At 41.6% G+C, this 15994-nt stretch overlaps 1 pseudogene; it reads right to left on the reverse strand.

Annotated features, from left to right (window-relative positions):
* Positions 1 to 6411: 6411 nt before the first annotated feature.
* Ak2-ps2 (adenylate kinase 2, pseudogene 2) lies at positions 6412 to 7091 on the reverse strand (annotated as a pseudogene).
* Between the last annotated feature and the right edge of the window lie 8903 nt (positions 7092 to 15994).

Raw genomic sequence — 15994 nt, forward strand, 5'->3', positions numbered from 1 at the left:
ATGGGGAAGACATGGAGGGATGAGGAGATGAGGACTGGGGTGCATGATATGAATGAAACTCACAAAGACTAAATAAAAATATGAGTTTAAAAAATTAAATGAATGAAATTACATTATATATATATATATATATATATAATTTGTTAATGACTGGATCAAATCACTGGATTGATAGAATAAAGTCAATAAGTCCAAAGTTAGTGCAATAGGAAATCATGTGATATGGCGAGCAGAGAGATTGGGTTCACCAGAAAAGAAAACTTTCACACACGTGTGGAACCCATAATATGGAGGTAAAGTGTGAAGAAATGATTTTTCTTTCCTTACCGAGCATACCTTGTATGCTGGTTTGAATATACTTGGCCCACGGGAAGTGGCACAATTAGGGGGTGTGGCCTTGTTGGAGGAAGTGCATCACTGTGGAGGTGGGCCTTGAAGCTCTACCCAGTGTGGAAGAGACCATCCTCTCGGATGCCTGCAGAAGAGACAGTCTCTCCTAGCTGCAGTCAGATCAAGATGCAGATCTCTTAGCTCCTTCTTCCTAACCATGTCTACCTGGACACTGCCATGCTTCCTGCCATGATGATAACGGACTGAACCTCTGAAACTGTGAGCTAGGCCCAATTAAATGTTTTCCTTCATAAGAGTTGCCTTGGCCATGGTGTCTCTTCCCCGCAATAAATCCCTAGCTAAGACACCTTGTATTTTCTGTATTCTGAATACATATGTTTTGCCTCTACTAAGTTTTGTGCCTTTCAGGATGAGTCAGCATAAAGCCCACAGTTTTCTTTCCATGAGCTCTCCTGTACCCACTGGCCTTTACAGTTTATTTCCTCACCTTTTTTTTTTTTTGTATCGTTGATTGTAAGTTTTATTGAATGCGTGCATATGCAGATCATAACACATTCATACAATTATGATTTTTCTACAACAAAATGTATTTTATGAAATAAACTATACACATTTACTTCAAGGCAAGGAATGAATTGATCAAGACCTCGAGTTGAATATATATGTATATTCCTTTCTATAATGTGTTAACACAACAGTATGAGAGATCATTTAAAGATATCAAGTATATCAAAACACTAGATCCTGACCAATTGTACTTTTGTGTTAGAGCAAACATTGAGGAGTTCAAAAAGACTGATGTCAATCAGAAACTAGGTGAACACAGATGCCCAGGCAGGGAAAATAGAGCCCAAAAATATGTAGCAAAATTTTCAGATATGAGATTGGCCTCCCAAAACAAATCAATTTCAAAAGTAAAGGAACCCTACGTAAAGGTTACACACCTCCCCCAGAGGAGAAGGCACATGATGACACAGGTATTCAATGCATTACGGGAGATATTTCTCATTCAAGCCACCAAATGTTATTTAAGTGCTTCTTAATTTTGCATTTTGCATTGCAAACAATATTTCAACAAACAACTTTTAACTTATAGCCTCATAAGTATTTCTAAAGAATTAAAAGGAATTTCTGGGCCAGTGAGCAATTCTTTTAGACAATTCTACTAGACAACCTTGTAATAATTTTTTTTTTCAGAGCTGGGGACCGAACCCAGGGCCTTGTGCTTCCTAGGTAAGCGCTCTACCACTGAGCTAAATCCCCAGCCCCCTTGTAATAATTTTTAATCCCATAGACATAACCTATTATCTTCTTCTTTGGACCATTCTCCTGTTTTTATAGACATATCCATTCATCCATCCATCCATATCTCAAAACTTTTAGTAGGCAAGAAATCAGGGGAGTCGACTTGCTTACTGGAAAATTCTGTAAAAGTTAAATATTTGGGCTAGCGACAGGGCTCAACAGATAATGAGCTTGGTCTGTGTGCTTAACAACTGTAGATTAAAATCCCAGCAACCCCAGCTAGTCAGCTATGGGTTCCGCAAGAGACTGCACCTCAGGGGGAGAACTATCAAAGAAGACGCCCAACGTCAACCTCTGGTCCCCAAGTATATGTGTACACCTGAGTGTGTGTACCCCACGCATATTTGTACCTGTTCACATACAGATATGCATGCACACCACACATGTATATAAAAAAAGAAAGAAAAATAAGAACATCAAAAAAAAAAAAAGAAAAAGAAAGAAAAATAAGAACATCTGTTGAAAATAATATGACAGTTTCCATTTCATTAACACCACTTCCCCAATTTAGGTCTCTTTTGTTCCCTTCAAATATAAGAAGTTTGCAGATATGGGTGTCGAAAACTAAACAAACTTTATTATTTGTTTTCGAGGTAGGATCTACTATGCAGACTGGGTTAGCCCTGAACAGGTGATCCTCCAGGGCTTTTTGACCTGCCAGTCACCACCTCCACAGGGGTAGCATATTTGTTACCCTGCCTATCAGATATTTACATTATGATTCATAACAGTAGCAAAATTACAGTTATGACGTAGCTCCAAAAACATTTTATGGTTGGGGGGGTCACTACAACAGGAGGATCTCAATTTAAGGGTTCCAGCATGAGGAAGATTGAGAACCTCAACTCAGCCAATGAGTCCTATCAATTTCCAAAGTATTGGGATTACTTCCATGACGCCCAGCTAATGAAAACGAAATTAACATTGTTTTGCTGGGAATGGAATTGAAGTTCTCTTTCTACCTACAGGGAAATGGTCAAAATCTATAACAAAACAGAGCAGTCAAACACAAGCCTCTCTCCCTTCGGGTGGTAAAGATAAATGCAGTCTTTGAATTAAAATGATGTAGCAAATGCCACAAAATTAACTCAAGAGAAAAAGGAACTGCAACGCTACCAGTCTGGCACGATTATTTTGTGCATCATCTTACAATCCTATGCACACATTTCCCCTAGCAGTTGTCTTTGGAGTGCATATACATTTTGTGTTCAGGGTTTACAGTGTAACATTGTAACCATCTTCTGTTCTTATCATTTCCATAACTAGGAATTTAGTAGTTGCATACATGGTTTCCCTTCTGGAGCCTCAGGTTGTTTCCAGTGTTTGGTTATCCAAGTCAAATTATATTTTGGCTAATAGCATTTCGTGACTAATAAATTATTTCCTAGATGCCCAAGAGCCACCTTATTGCATAAAAAGACTATAAACATGTTTATAGTTTTTGCTACATGGCACCAAATTATTAGGCAAAAGGACTCTATGAATCCCAGTGAGTATAGAGTCAGACACTTTCAAAAGAATCCATGCTGCTGCCACTTCCTCTTCCTCTTCCTCCTCCTCCTCTTCTTCCTCCTCCTCCTGTTTCTTCTCCCTTTTTCATATATGAGAATTCAGTGAGTTAGAAACATTGGGAAACACCTAAGTTAAAATAACCTAATAATGAGTAAAACATAAAAATAATTTACTGAAGTGTTGAAATGAATCACTCAACTGTCAAACCGAAGATCTACACAATAAATCAAAACTAAGCACACTGGTTTCTAGTCAAGCTGGCCAACTCCCTGGGTGCTTTGCAGCACCCAAAAGGAAGTGATGGTATTCCATCCACTGTGCACCTTATTAGGAGACACATGACTCAGTGAGACTCACTATTGGCAAGGCTAGTTTGATCACTGACTAGCTTTCTCTGTTATGCAACCCTTTTCCATCTCCAATCAACAATGAGTAGGGTGAGTCCTTAAGACCATCAACCATCCTTATGCAATGGTAATACAACCATTAATGAGACTCTTGAACTGATGACTACAGTGGTCCCTTAAAGATGAGTTTCTTCTCTATTATTTATAGCCTTCAGAAAAACTAGTGTCTTTTCTTCCTGTATACTTGTGTTTTTTATTCTTTAACCATCTATTATTTTTAATATTCCTGTTGACTCTCAAATTGTTTCCAATATAGTCATCAAGGGTCACTTTGGATGGCTTCATGTATCACCTTTATCTATTCCATAAGTCTGTGGTCATTCATTTCTTCCAGGATATCATTGAAGTGAGAATGTTTCAGTGTATAGAGCTAAGATATATATTCGTGTGTGTGTGTGTGTGTGTGTGTGTGTGTGTTTTAAATCATGAGTTTATGTGTTACTTTACATATTTATTAAATACATGTTTATTTTTTATTTTCCTTGGACATTTTATGTATTTACATTTCAAATGTTATCCCCTTTCTTCCCTCTCCCATACTCTCTCTCCCCTCCCCCTGCTTCTTTGAAGATGCTCCCACTCCCACCCACCTACTCCCACCTCAATGCCCTGGCATTCCCCTACATTGGGGAAAAGATCCTTCACAGGATCAAGGGCTTCTCATCCTATTGATGTCAGACAATGCCATCCTCTGCTACGTATGTGGCTGGAGTCATGGGTCCCTCCATGTGTACTCACAGGTTGGTGGTTTAGTCCTTGGGAGCGCTGGTGGGGTCTGGTTGGTTCATATTGTTGTTCTTTCTATGGGCTTACAAACCCATTCAGTTCATTTGATCTTTTCTCTGCCATTGGGGTCTCCTTATTCAGTCCAATGGTTAGCTGCAACCATCCTCATCTATATCAATAAGGCTCTGGCAGAGCCTCCCAGGAGACACCCATATCTGGCTCCTGTCAGCAAGCACTTCTTGGCATCAGCAATAGCGACTGGGTTTGGTGGCTGCATATGGGATGGATCCCCAGGTGGGGCAGTCTCTGGATGACCTTTTCTTCAGTCCCTGGTCCACTCTTTGTCCCTGTATTTCTTCCTGTGAGTAAATCATGTTTATATTGTCTTCTCTCACAGTGATATTGGTTCTAAACAACATCAATGTTGTCATTTAATCAATCATACAATACACAAAAAGTTATTCCCAAAGTAGCATATCAATGATACTACCCAAATACCACAAGTTCAAGTTTAAGGTGTTTTTGAACCTTTTTTCTTAGAATATAAGTACCATTTACAGTTAAGGACCTACTTTCCACTGACACTTAGGTTTAATTCTTTTCTCATGAATTTACGTTATCAAAAGTTTTGACATCCTGTCATATCAGTTATTTCTGTTTGCACTCAGTGTTACTGGTTGCTTTTTTTTTCTTTTCTGATTCATCTTTCTCACACTTATTTTTTTTTAAGAAAAGCAAGTAGATTTGTATTTGACTTATCCCCCTCTCACATATTAAAGGTGCTATATAATATATAATATACTCTTTGGTTACTTGATTTGTTTCTAACAACGGAACAAAATAGTAACCCATTCTATACTGTTTTCAATAAGTCTATTTAATTCATTTAGGTTCCATTTTGCTATTAAAATCAAGCCATAAAAGACAACTTGCACATTTATGCTAGCAGTGAAGAATTTCTTTAGGTCAAAAACTAAACATGTCATTGCCAAGTTCCCTGTTAGGGAGACGATACCGTTTACAGCTGCCCCAGTTGTTAGAGTTAACTGTTAATCTGACACAGATTTAGAATCACCTGGGGTTGGGAGGAGCCTGAGTTAAATAATTGTCTTCATCAAGTTCCTCTGTGAGGGATTGTTTTAACTAATTTTTCTTACAAATTTTCAACATATTTTATTGACTCAAGGGCCAAATATGGCTGGCAGCATTTGGTCAGTTATGAAAGTCACCTACCTCATTGAAAAATACGTCACAATGTTGTCGGGCAATCCCAGTCCCAGGATTTGAGGGTGAGAAGGACAATCTTTGGATGACTTAGCTTAAAACATGTTAGCTTTTTTCCCCCAATCCTTCACTATAGAGGACCGAACCCAAGGCTTTACAGTGCCAGGCACACACACTCAGCTACATTCCTAGGCCTCGTTCAGTTATTTAAAGGGTCCTGTGGATGGATGAAGGCAAGGTTGTAAGAATAGCGTGAGCTGGGTGGCTGATGGTTCTGTCACCAGAGCAGGCAACTCTTAAGTCACAAGTGTGGGATCTGTCTCCCCTTGCTCCCTAACGACTGCAGTAAACATGATCTGCTGACCCGCAGCTCACACCTCTATCTCTTCCATAGGTGCAGGTGAGTCTTTATGGAACGGGAGCCACCGCTGGTCAATAGTCCCTCTTCTGCACAGGACACAGGCCCAGTCTGACTGCTGTGTTCTTGGTCTGGTGATCCATGAGGTTCTTATGTAGACGCTGAGGTCTCTTAGACACCATTAGCTTTATGGTCCAGAGGAAACGGGAAGGTGATTGCTTAAAAGGAATACCATGTCTCCTTTATTTGCACCAATGCCCCCCCATCACAGCTTTTTTTTAATTAACCTTTTCCCCTGCTTATACTTTAAAAATTCTCACCTATGTGTAAAAAAAAAAATCTTACTAATTATAACACTGCCATTGTTCCAAATGCTCCTCTCGAGCTCCTCCCCACCTCCCTCACCTTCCTGTGATCATCCATACATCCTTCCTGTGACCACCTTTTTCCCTTCTGCCCAGCGCCTAAGAGCAGGGATCACACGGCGGGGAGATGAGCAGTGCTGCAGTCTCGCCTGGCCTTCTGTCACTAGGATGTGGCTTTGGAGAAGGCTGCCAGGATGCTTGTAAACAGGGGTCTGGGATGCATCAAGGTCGCGGTGAATGCCCTCTTTCCTGTAGTATTCCACAAGCGGGGTGAGCGTGACCAGCAGCTCACACTCTAGGCCTCCAGGCAGATCTTCAAGGCCTTCTCCTTGTCGCCTGACCTGCGGATCATCTTTCATGGGCTCCTTTGGAGGACTGAGCTCCTCATGGTAGGACCTGCCACACTTGGGATGAATCAGCCTTCCAGTGATTCTCTGGATCAGCAGGGAGTCCTGGATGCTGAACTCAATGACTGAATCGAGCTTCTCTTTCCTTTTATTCATGAGGTCATCAGCATTTCTGCCTGCCTCATAGTCGAGGGAAGCCATCTAGAAGAAAGCCATTTTTGTACGAAGGAGTCTCCGAATTCTTCTCAGTGAGCTCCACAACCATTTCATCACTCACCACTTTTCCAGCATCCATTGTCGCCTTCAGCTTTCTTCCCAGCTCTGAGCCTGAAGCTACGATGGTTCTCAGCATGTCCCCAATGGCCAAATGACAGACACAGAATTTTTCAGCTAATTTGCGTGCCTGGGTCCCCTAGTGAGTCCCGGGTGGCCCCAGGAACACAGCCCGGATGTTCATTGGACACTCCGACTCAGGGGCCAATGCGTTGGGAACCATGTCTACCAAAGTCTCACTCCACCAGCCCTTGTTTTGACTTTTAACTGATACAGAAGGGTTCAGGCAACTGTGGGTGGTACCATTCCCTAGGCTAAAAAAGGAAACAAGAGAGAATGAGCCAGAAGTAGCCAGAAGGTGGTGTCCTTACATGGTTCTGCTTCAGGGTTCTGTCATGACTTCCCTCAGTGATGGACAGTAAGTAACCCACAAGCTGAAATAAAGTCTTTTCTCACTTACGTTGCTTTCCATCAGAAAATTATTTTCTGTTTTTATAACAGCAACAGAAAGAAATGAGAAAGTTGGTGATGTTTGATGATTTTCCCTCACAAAAGAGTGTGCTGACAAGCTTCGAAAGGGAAGCACCCTTTAAATAGTTTGCCCTCATATGTCCTGTATATATGATACCAGATATAGCCAGATACAGCCCCGACTAAAAAGTTAACCTTTGACCTGGAACTTTCGTATTCACAACATTTTGAGAAAAAAAAACTACTTAACTGGAATCAATTTGTTCAAATAGACGAGGGGATTGCTTTCTATCCAAAAGAATAATGGTCTTAAAAATAATTAGCTATGGAAATTTCCCATCGTATCACATTGGACTTTGCAAGAAGAAAAGGCAAATGTCCCTTAAGGTTACATCAGTCAGCAAAACAGATTCCCAAACACGTTTTCCTACCTTGAACTTTTACATGGTATTTGCAAAGGGGAAGAAGAAGCCAGCACGAAGGTTGCAATGGAAACTAACAAGAAAACAGCTCCCATTCCTGCTTATGTCAGGAGAAAAGAACCTTCTTCCGAACAAAATGTTTTATGTGTTTTTTATCAACGGTACTATATTTCTTTGCAGGAGAATCAATGCTTATAGAAACATAAGGAGGATGGGATCTTTAATTCTGTACTTTGCACACAGAAAGGAAAATGTATATGGTTGGGAACCTGCTAGCTAGTGAGGGAACCATTTTCTCTAAGGATGTTTCTCTTAATTGCATATGTAAGGTGTTTGTGTGTGTGTGTGTGTGTGTGTGTGTGTGTGTGTGTGTGTGTGCATTATGAAAAGAAGGAAGCGTTATATGTTTATATTAGACTGTTCTCAATACTTTGCTACTAAAATGAGACCATAATGAATAACCTGAGGCATATATTTTTACATTGTTGGTGGCTTGTTAGAAAATAACACTGTGAAGGGAAATTGTCCATATAGTGTGATTAGGGTTCTTTCGAGGAAGAAACACAATAAAAAAGAATTGCATATGACTGTAAAAGGTGTATTTATTGGATTGGCACACATTATTATTATCAGATAGATAGTGACCATCTGTTTTCTGGAATTGCAGAGAAATTGGCATCTTCTTAGTTCAAGCAGATAGACTCTGAGAGCTTAACCCGTCAGTGGTGCTACCCCAGTTCGAGGCTTAAAGGCTCAGAGCTTCTTGGAAATACACTAGAGTGAGTCTGTGTTAAAGGACAGAGGAAGCTGGAGGCTGATGCCACCAGCAAAAGCCTCAGCAACAGGTGTGCTCAGCGACTTGGTGAAGTAGAGAACTTAGTCTATTAGACAAAGAAAGCCCAGCAAAATGTAGTTTTGATTCGATTTTCTGGGTGTTTCCATGTGGCTGAGTAACTCATTCCTGAGCAGCGTGGGGCTTGCTGACTTTGCACAAGCTATCTCAGAGCAGGCATGGTGGCACAGGCATGTCTGAAAAAACTCTCATTTCTCTGAGTCTTTCAAGATTCTTTAATTAAAGGAAGCATTCTATTCATTAAAATCACAGATACGGACTCTACTGCGCTAATACCCCCAGCCAGACTGACTGGAGGCATCTTTGAATGAGATAAAATGATAAAGCTGGGTTTCTTAAAAGCTATTATTCATCTCTTCCTATCTGCTAGGAGCAGAAACGAGGGCTTGCTGGCTTAGTAAAATTGTCATCTCTATTCCTGTAACATTCCCAGGAAGGGATTGCTGGAGACCTAAGTCCGTTTTTTCTCCAAAATCAACATTATTCAACAACACAAAGGAATTTCTGAACATCAAAAGTCAAGTGTCAACACCCAGAGAGCAAGGAAATTCTGTTTTGAATGTCAGCCCAATATCTTCCATGGTCCCCTCTCTGGTAGGATAGCATATTATTTATGGTCTGGTTAATTTAACCATCTTTGAGGCGCTACAACCCACAAACAGCTTTTCAGCCAGGTACACCAGTGAAGGCGTTTAAGGATGTAGCTGGTATCACAGATAGGTGGCTTTGGTTGCAGGAAGGACATCACACTTGCAGATGGTGCCAGGGAGGCTGGTGCAGTTGGAGTTTCCAGAGTAGGCACAATGCCCATGTTTCTATCTGAACGTTTTCCCACGTTTGTGTTAGCATTGCCCAATTTAGGCATGAAGGTTAGAACCCAGTGTTTTTTGGGAAGCCCGGGTTTACTCTTCTCAGAATTTTAACACACTTAGAGGGATTAGATAATACATAACTCTTTTGGGAGGCGTGATGGCTACCTTTGCTAACTGACCACACCATAGCAACACCAGAAAGAGGGTCCCAAGGGGCATTATCTGGATAAGGTTGACCTATGGACTCGCTTGTGGAAGACTTTCTTCTCTATGTTAAATGAAGTGGAAGGATCCTCCTTGAATACGGGTGTGTCAGTTCATGGGTTCTGGACTACATAAATGTAAACAAGGAAGCCACAGAGGAAGCACTGTGCATGCATTCATTTCCTCTCTGCTCTCAGCAGACGATGGGCAAAGCTGCCAAGAGCCCCTGCCTCTTCCCCACCGTGATGGACTGTGACCTAGAACTTCAAGCTGAAATAAACCCTCTCTTCTCTCCGTTGTGTGTTAGCGGGGCATTTTATCACAGCACAGATACGGACTAGAACAGACAGTGAAGGAGGCAGGGACCAGGCAGTGTAGATTGCTCTTAGCTTCTGGCCAACAGTCAGAAAATCATAAGAACCTCTGCCCCAAGTCCACAAGAAACTCCATTCTGCCTACAATCTAACTGAGCTCAGAAATAGATTAATTTCTGAGGCTCCCAGGAAGAGCCCAGCTGTCTGATACCATGATGTTGGCAACATAAACCCAGGGGAGAGAACTCATTCTACTCATAATAAATGTGTGTTATTACATCCATAAAACTGGTAATAAATTGTTAAGGTAACAGTAGAAAAATTTAAGAGCTGGACTGCTGAGCTAGCTCAGAGAGCAAGAGTGTTTGGTGCCAAGCCTGATGACCCACATTTGAGTCCCAAGACCCAGATAGGAAAGAGTAAATTCTCTCAAGTTGTCCTCTGTTCCCCACACCTGAGCTATGTCACATACACACTCATTGTGTACATGTGGGCACACTCGCAACTAAATAAATCATAATAATAATTTTAAAATGAATTGAATAAGCCCACAGCACCCCAGTATAGCATGCAAATCGAGTCCCGTGGGAGCAAAAGTGAGAGCAATTCATCGTGAAGTGTTTTCCCCAGCCACGGATACCCAGGAGAGTACACGAGAGTTAATCATACTTTCCCAGGATTGACTTTTGGCCACTGGAGAGTAGACATTTTATGAGATTTTATGTAGTGCTTCACATAAAATTATTTTCTCTACTAAAAGCAGAGCCCTGGCTGTCCCATTGGGTAAAGTCTTTATTAATATACCTTCTTGTGAGAGTCTCTCCTTGCTGCCTCACTTCTTCACCACCCTACAGGGCCTCTCGGGATCATCTCTAAAGTAACTAACTTCTACCACATCATGACTTGGGTTCTTCAGCAGAATCCTAGCGTAAGATGCTGGCCTACAGCGCCAGGGTGGGAGTAAGCTGCTGGACTGTTCACTTGTGTGGAAACAAAGGTGTACTTTCCAGGCAAGAACTCTGAGCGAGTATGGCTTTACCAGAAGGATCCAAGCTTTGGGGCGATGCAGATGTGAATTTGAACCCAAGTTCTGCCAGTTAATAACTGAAAAGAAGAAAAAAAAAAGACAAGTTTTTAACCTCTCTGGTTTTCTGTTTTGCCTTCTGTGAGATGGGTTTAATGTCGACCTTTCAGGTTGTGACAAAGCAGTGTATGTAAAGCAGTGGTCAGCAGTCATTACTCACTAGCACTGTATCTAAATATTCACCATTAACTATGCAGCCGAGTCCAAGTAGAGAACATTTGCCTAATGAGCCAGAGCACTATGGTTCCTATGACAGACACGGTATAGAAAGACCCAGAAACTTCAGGTGAGTTCCTATTTCTCTTCTCTCAAATCACCTACTTTTAATGTTGAGAGAAAAATCACCCTTTCTTTCTGAATTCTTAGTGGCATTTTAATGTTATTGGGAACTTCTGCATCTTCTCTCTGACAACAATAAAAATGAAAAGTTATATTTTTAAACATGACAAGGCTGGGACTTTTCTACTGGGAAGGACTGAGAACAAAGCTAAGAATAGTTCCTGAGAAAAATCCTAACTTTTAAGACAAGTGGTGCAAGTGGCCAAAGAAAACAGACCAGGGGGCTTTTCTCTCATCCTGAGGGTTCTCTTGCCCCTGCAAACAACAGTCACCAGGCAGCCTGGCTACATTCAGGAAGAGTTCAGCTAATTAACCAGCCCACCCTCCCTTGTTTCTTCCAGTTGGGGAATTCACCAGAGTTGGCTCAGTTAGAAGATATTCCCAATACTTATTCCTTAAATCCCCAAACAGAAAGTTAGGAAGCTTTGAGATAAGGGGCTGCCAAGCAGGAAACAAAGCCATGCCAAACAGGAAGCAAAGTCATATTAAGACACTGAAATCTCCCATTAGTTTGGAAGCTCTAGGAGTGGGGTTAGGAAGCAAGTAGATGTGCGCATGCTCACACGCGCACACACGCACACACACACACACACACACAGATACATACACACTCTCTCTCACACACACACACATAGAGAAATGCATACACCTCCTCCCCCCACACACACTCTTGCCAGATGTGAGAAAGAGAGAGAGAAATACACACATAAACATACATTCGTACACAGAGAGCCATACACACACACACATAGATGTGCACACAGATAAACAGACAGACACACACGCACAGAGATATATACACTCACTCACTCACACACACACACACACACACACAGATACATACACCCCTCACACACAGACACAGACACACAGAGGAATACACACATACACAAGCATACACACACAGCGAGACATTCACAGACACACACACAGAGATACATACACTCACACACACACATAGAGAGATACATACACCCTTCATACACACACAGGAATACAGACATACAGACACACACATACACACACAGACACACACACACAGAGGAATACACGCATACACAGACATACAGACACACAATACATACACAGGTCGAAACACACACACACACACACACACACACACACACACACACACACACGTGCTCGCACGCTCCCATGCACCTGCATGCTTCTTTCTACCTGGGGAATAAACCACCTTCTTCCCAGATGTAAGAATTCCAAATGGCAACTCGTCCTAAGCACCCTTTCGATTTGCTCTGCACTGTCTCAAGGCATCCTTGCCCATCTGCTTTCCAGTTTGGTCAAGATTCTGATACACAAGGAAGGGATTTCTTTTGTTTGATTTATGTGAATATTTTGTTTGCATGGCTTCATTTTTGCTTTGTTTTAAGACACACTCCCATGTAACCCAGACTGGTCTCAAGCTTACCATGTAGCTATGGATGAACTTGAATTATGATCCTTCTTGCTTCTACTTTCCAAGTTCTACAGATATTTACTATAACACCCAACTCTTGTGTGTGTGCATGTGCATGTGCATTTGTGTGTATGTGTGTGTGTGAGAGAGAGATACAGAGAAAGACAGAGACAAAGAGAGACAGAGAGTCTGACACAAAGAAGACCTCATGATCTTATGCTAACAGGCTTCGACTTACTATGTAGCCCAAACTGACCTTGAGCTGGCTAAATCCTGCCTCAGCCTCCTGGATTCTGGGATTTGAAGCTTGTAACACCACGCCAAGCTACATTGTACTAAGGTAATTAGGGGTTCTTCTGCACAGTTCAATCTGAGAACCCTACGTCTTCCCGTGGGTGTGAGGAGAACAGTGCAGAGCACTGCTCTCACCTTACCTGGCTGTCTGAAGGGGTCTAAAAATCCCAAGTGAGTCATGGGGAAGCCAAGTGAGACATAACCAGACCAGTTTTACATGGAATGTACTTATAAACTTTGACTAAACAATGAATGGCTCTCTGTGATGTGGTGGCATATTAACATTAATGTTTTTTATCATTTGGATGTAGACAACAGGAAATGTTTGCATAACCGTAAATAAGATTGGATCTTCGTTAGGATTTCTTCCTCTACCCATTCTATAAAGATAATTTAGATGTCATCAAAATAGAAATTTGGATGTACTGAGGCTTGTGAAAATCCAAAACTAAGAGGTTTGTTTAAAAGACCTTTTGCAGAGGTAGGGGGAATGGGGAGCTGCATTCTAGGAGATGAAAGGAAAAGGCATGGCCTGTGCTTGCCAATTCCACTCAGCAGTGACAGCAGAGACACGAATTGACACATCCATAGAGGGCTTTGTTTCACTCGCCATATGTGGTTATGGCCAGGGCTACTTTCCACCTTATCCAACAATCTGCTGTCTCTACAGCACAGTCTTGATTAGAATTCTAACACTTGTCTCGGTGACCCTACATCCTCAGTCAGACTCACTTCAGGATTACTGAAGTGGTTAAAACCTTCAATGTGCAGGGTGTGGAAGGAAGCATAAAGGACTTGAAATAAAGGGCTAACAGAGCAGGAATAAGCGGTACCTGCTGGAGCAGCCTGTGTGTGTGTCTTCTTCTTTCCTCTAATTGGCCACATCCATGCAGATCCCTTCTCCCAAGACTGAGATCCTCGAGGGGTCTATATCAGCCCACGTTGAAAACTAATCAGTTCAGAACTAACTGGCTACATCTTCAGAGTTTGGAGACTTAGTACAGAATCAGGTACCTCTCAGCCACTTTTTTTTTTTTAAATAAGATTTGTATTATTTGAAGGAAATTAAGATCTAACCCCCTACAACTATTCAAGTCTCATCTAATTTCCTTAACTTACCTTCCACAACCACTGCAAAAATGAATACCTCTCATTAGCGCTGGATAGGATGGACCAGATAAGGGATGAGTCAGAGAAGGTAGCCACAGAAAGCTGGCAACAATCCCCTCCTCTTGTCCCGAGCTTCCTCAGGGGCTCTGTTTATGGCTTCTCCAGTAGTATGAGCAACAAAAACAAGGCTATCAGCTCCCAGTGTCTACCCACAGAATTTTCAGGTCCAGTCTCAGGGGTAAGACATAGGAGGAATGTAGGATGATAGGGTGAGTGGATGTGGAATAACACACATCTAATTAGGTTTGTGTGCATCTGTAGACAGAGTGCACATGAAGCCTTCTTTACTTACAGATCTCTTCTACCACTTGCTCTTACCTTCCTTTCTGATATTGAGGTCTTTACCTAAAGCTCTTTCTGTATAATCTGAGAGTACACATTTTTGTGCTTTTGCCTAAGAGAAAACTTGCGTCTGATCAGGATCTTTTGGCAAATGTGGCTTAGAGTCAGCCACTCCTTCCAGGCAGGGCACCATTGTTATATTTCCTTTCCAACTTGCTTCCCATTTCTGAAAATGCCTCTCCTCACGGCATCTCTTCCCGGTTATCTACTGTCCTGGGTCTTTTTCCTGCCCCCAAGTCTCACATCACTTAGTAGAGAACTTCACTGATCAAGAAGCTGCAGGAAGAAGGCTAAGACTGGGGAGTGAGGAAGAACAGAGACCTCAGTATGGGCAATGACCAAGGGCATCATGACATGGGCAAGGGAGAGGGACCTGGAGACCAGAGATCAGTTGCTTGGTATTCAACAGTGTATCTCCATGCAGTTGGATGAAATAAAACCTAGTTAGATAGATAGATAGACAGACAGATAGATAGACGGATAGATAGATAGATAGATAGATAGATAGATAGATAGATAGATGACTAGATAGATGATTGATAGATGGATTGATAGATGAATAGATAGGCAATTGATAGGTAGATAGACGAATAGTTAGATGATGGGTAGATAGATGATAGGTAGATAGATGGTTGATAGGTAGATAAATGAATAGATAGATGGTAGGTAGATTATATATATATATATATGGAGAGAGAGAGAGAGAGAGAGAGAGAGAGAGAGAGAGAGAGAATCTGGTTCCTTAATTCCTTCACCTGTGCACCCCAGGATAGGGTACACATTTCACGAATGATAGGTTTAAAAATAACACAGATGAACATGAAAATATGGATAAAGTGTGGCACAGAGGAAGCATTGGGCACCTTAGAGGTTATAATTGGGGCTCTGGGTCATTAAGTAGGTACTGTGTCACTATGGATACTGTTTTAGCACTGTTGAAACTAGTTATGGAAAGCCCACGGATTCAAATGTATGACTGAGGACTGTTTGTGACTAATTTTCAACAAAACTGTTAGGTTCTTAATCAACATATCACGTACATTTTGTTTCAAGGTTTAAGTTAATGCATTTCTTTTCTATTTTGAGATGATGTCTCACATCTTTAGTCAAAGCTGGAACTCAGGGTGGACTCAAACTCCTGTGTCAGCCTCCCCAGTGCCAGGATGACGGGCATGTGTCACACTTTCTTGACTGTGCCTTTACAAACATTAGATGCACTCTTGTAATTGTAATATGTAGGCGGGAAGGTAGATAGGCACATGGGTTACATATGGACATAACTTCACTGCTTTAATCCTCCCTAAAAGAGCTTTAGATAAGAGATTTCAATATCAGGAAGGTAAGAGTAAGTGGTGAAGATACCTGTAAATAAAAGAGGCTTCATACACATTACATCTAAAAACG

Source organism: Rattus norvegicus, chromosome 13, assembly GCF_021556685.1.
Source record: "Rattus norvegicus strain SHRSP/BbbUtx chromosome 13, alternate assembly SHRSP_T2T, whole genome shotgun sequence".
Taxonomy (NCBI): Eukaryota; Metazoa; Chordata; class Mammalia; order Rodentia; family Muridae; genus Rattus; species Rattus norvegicus.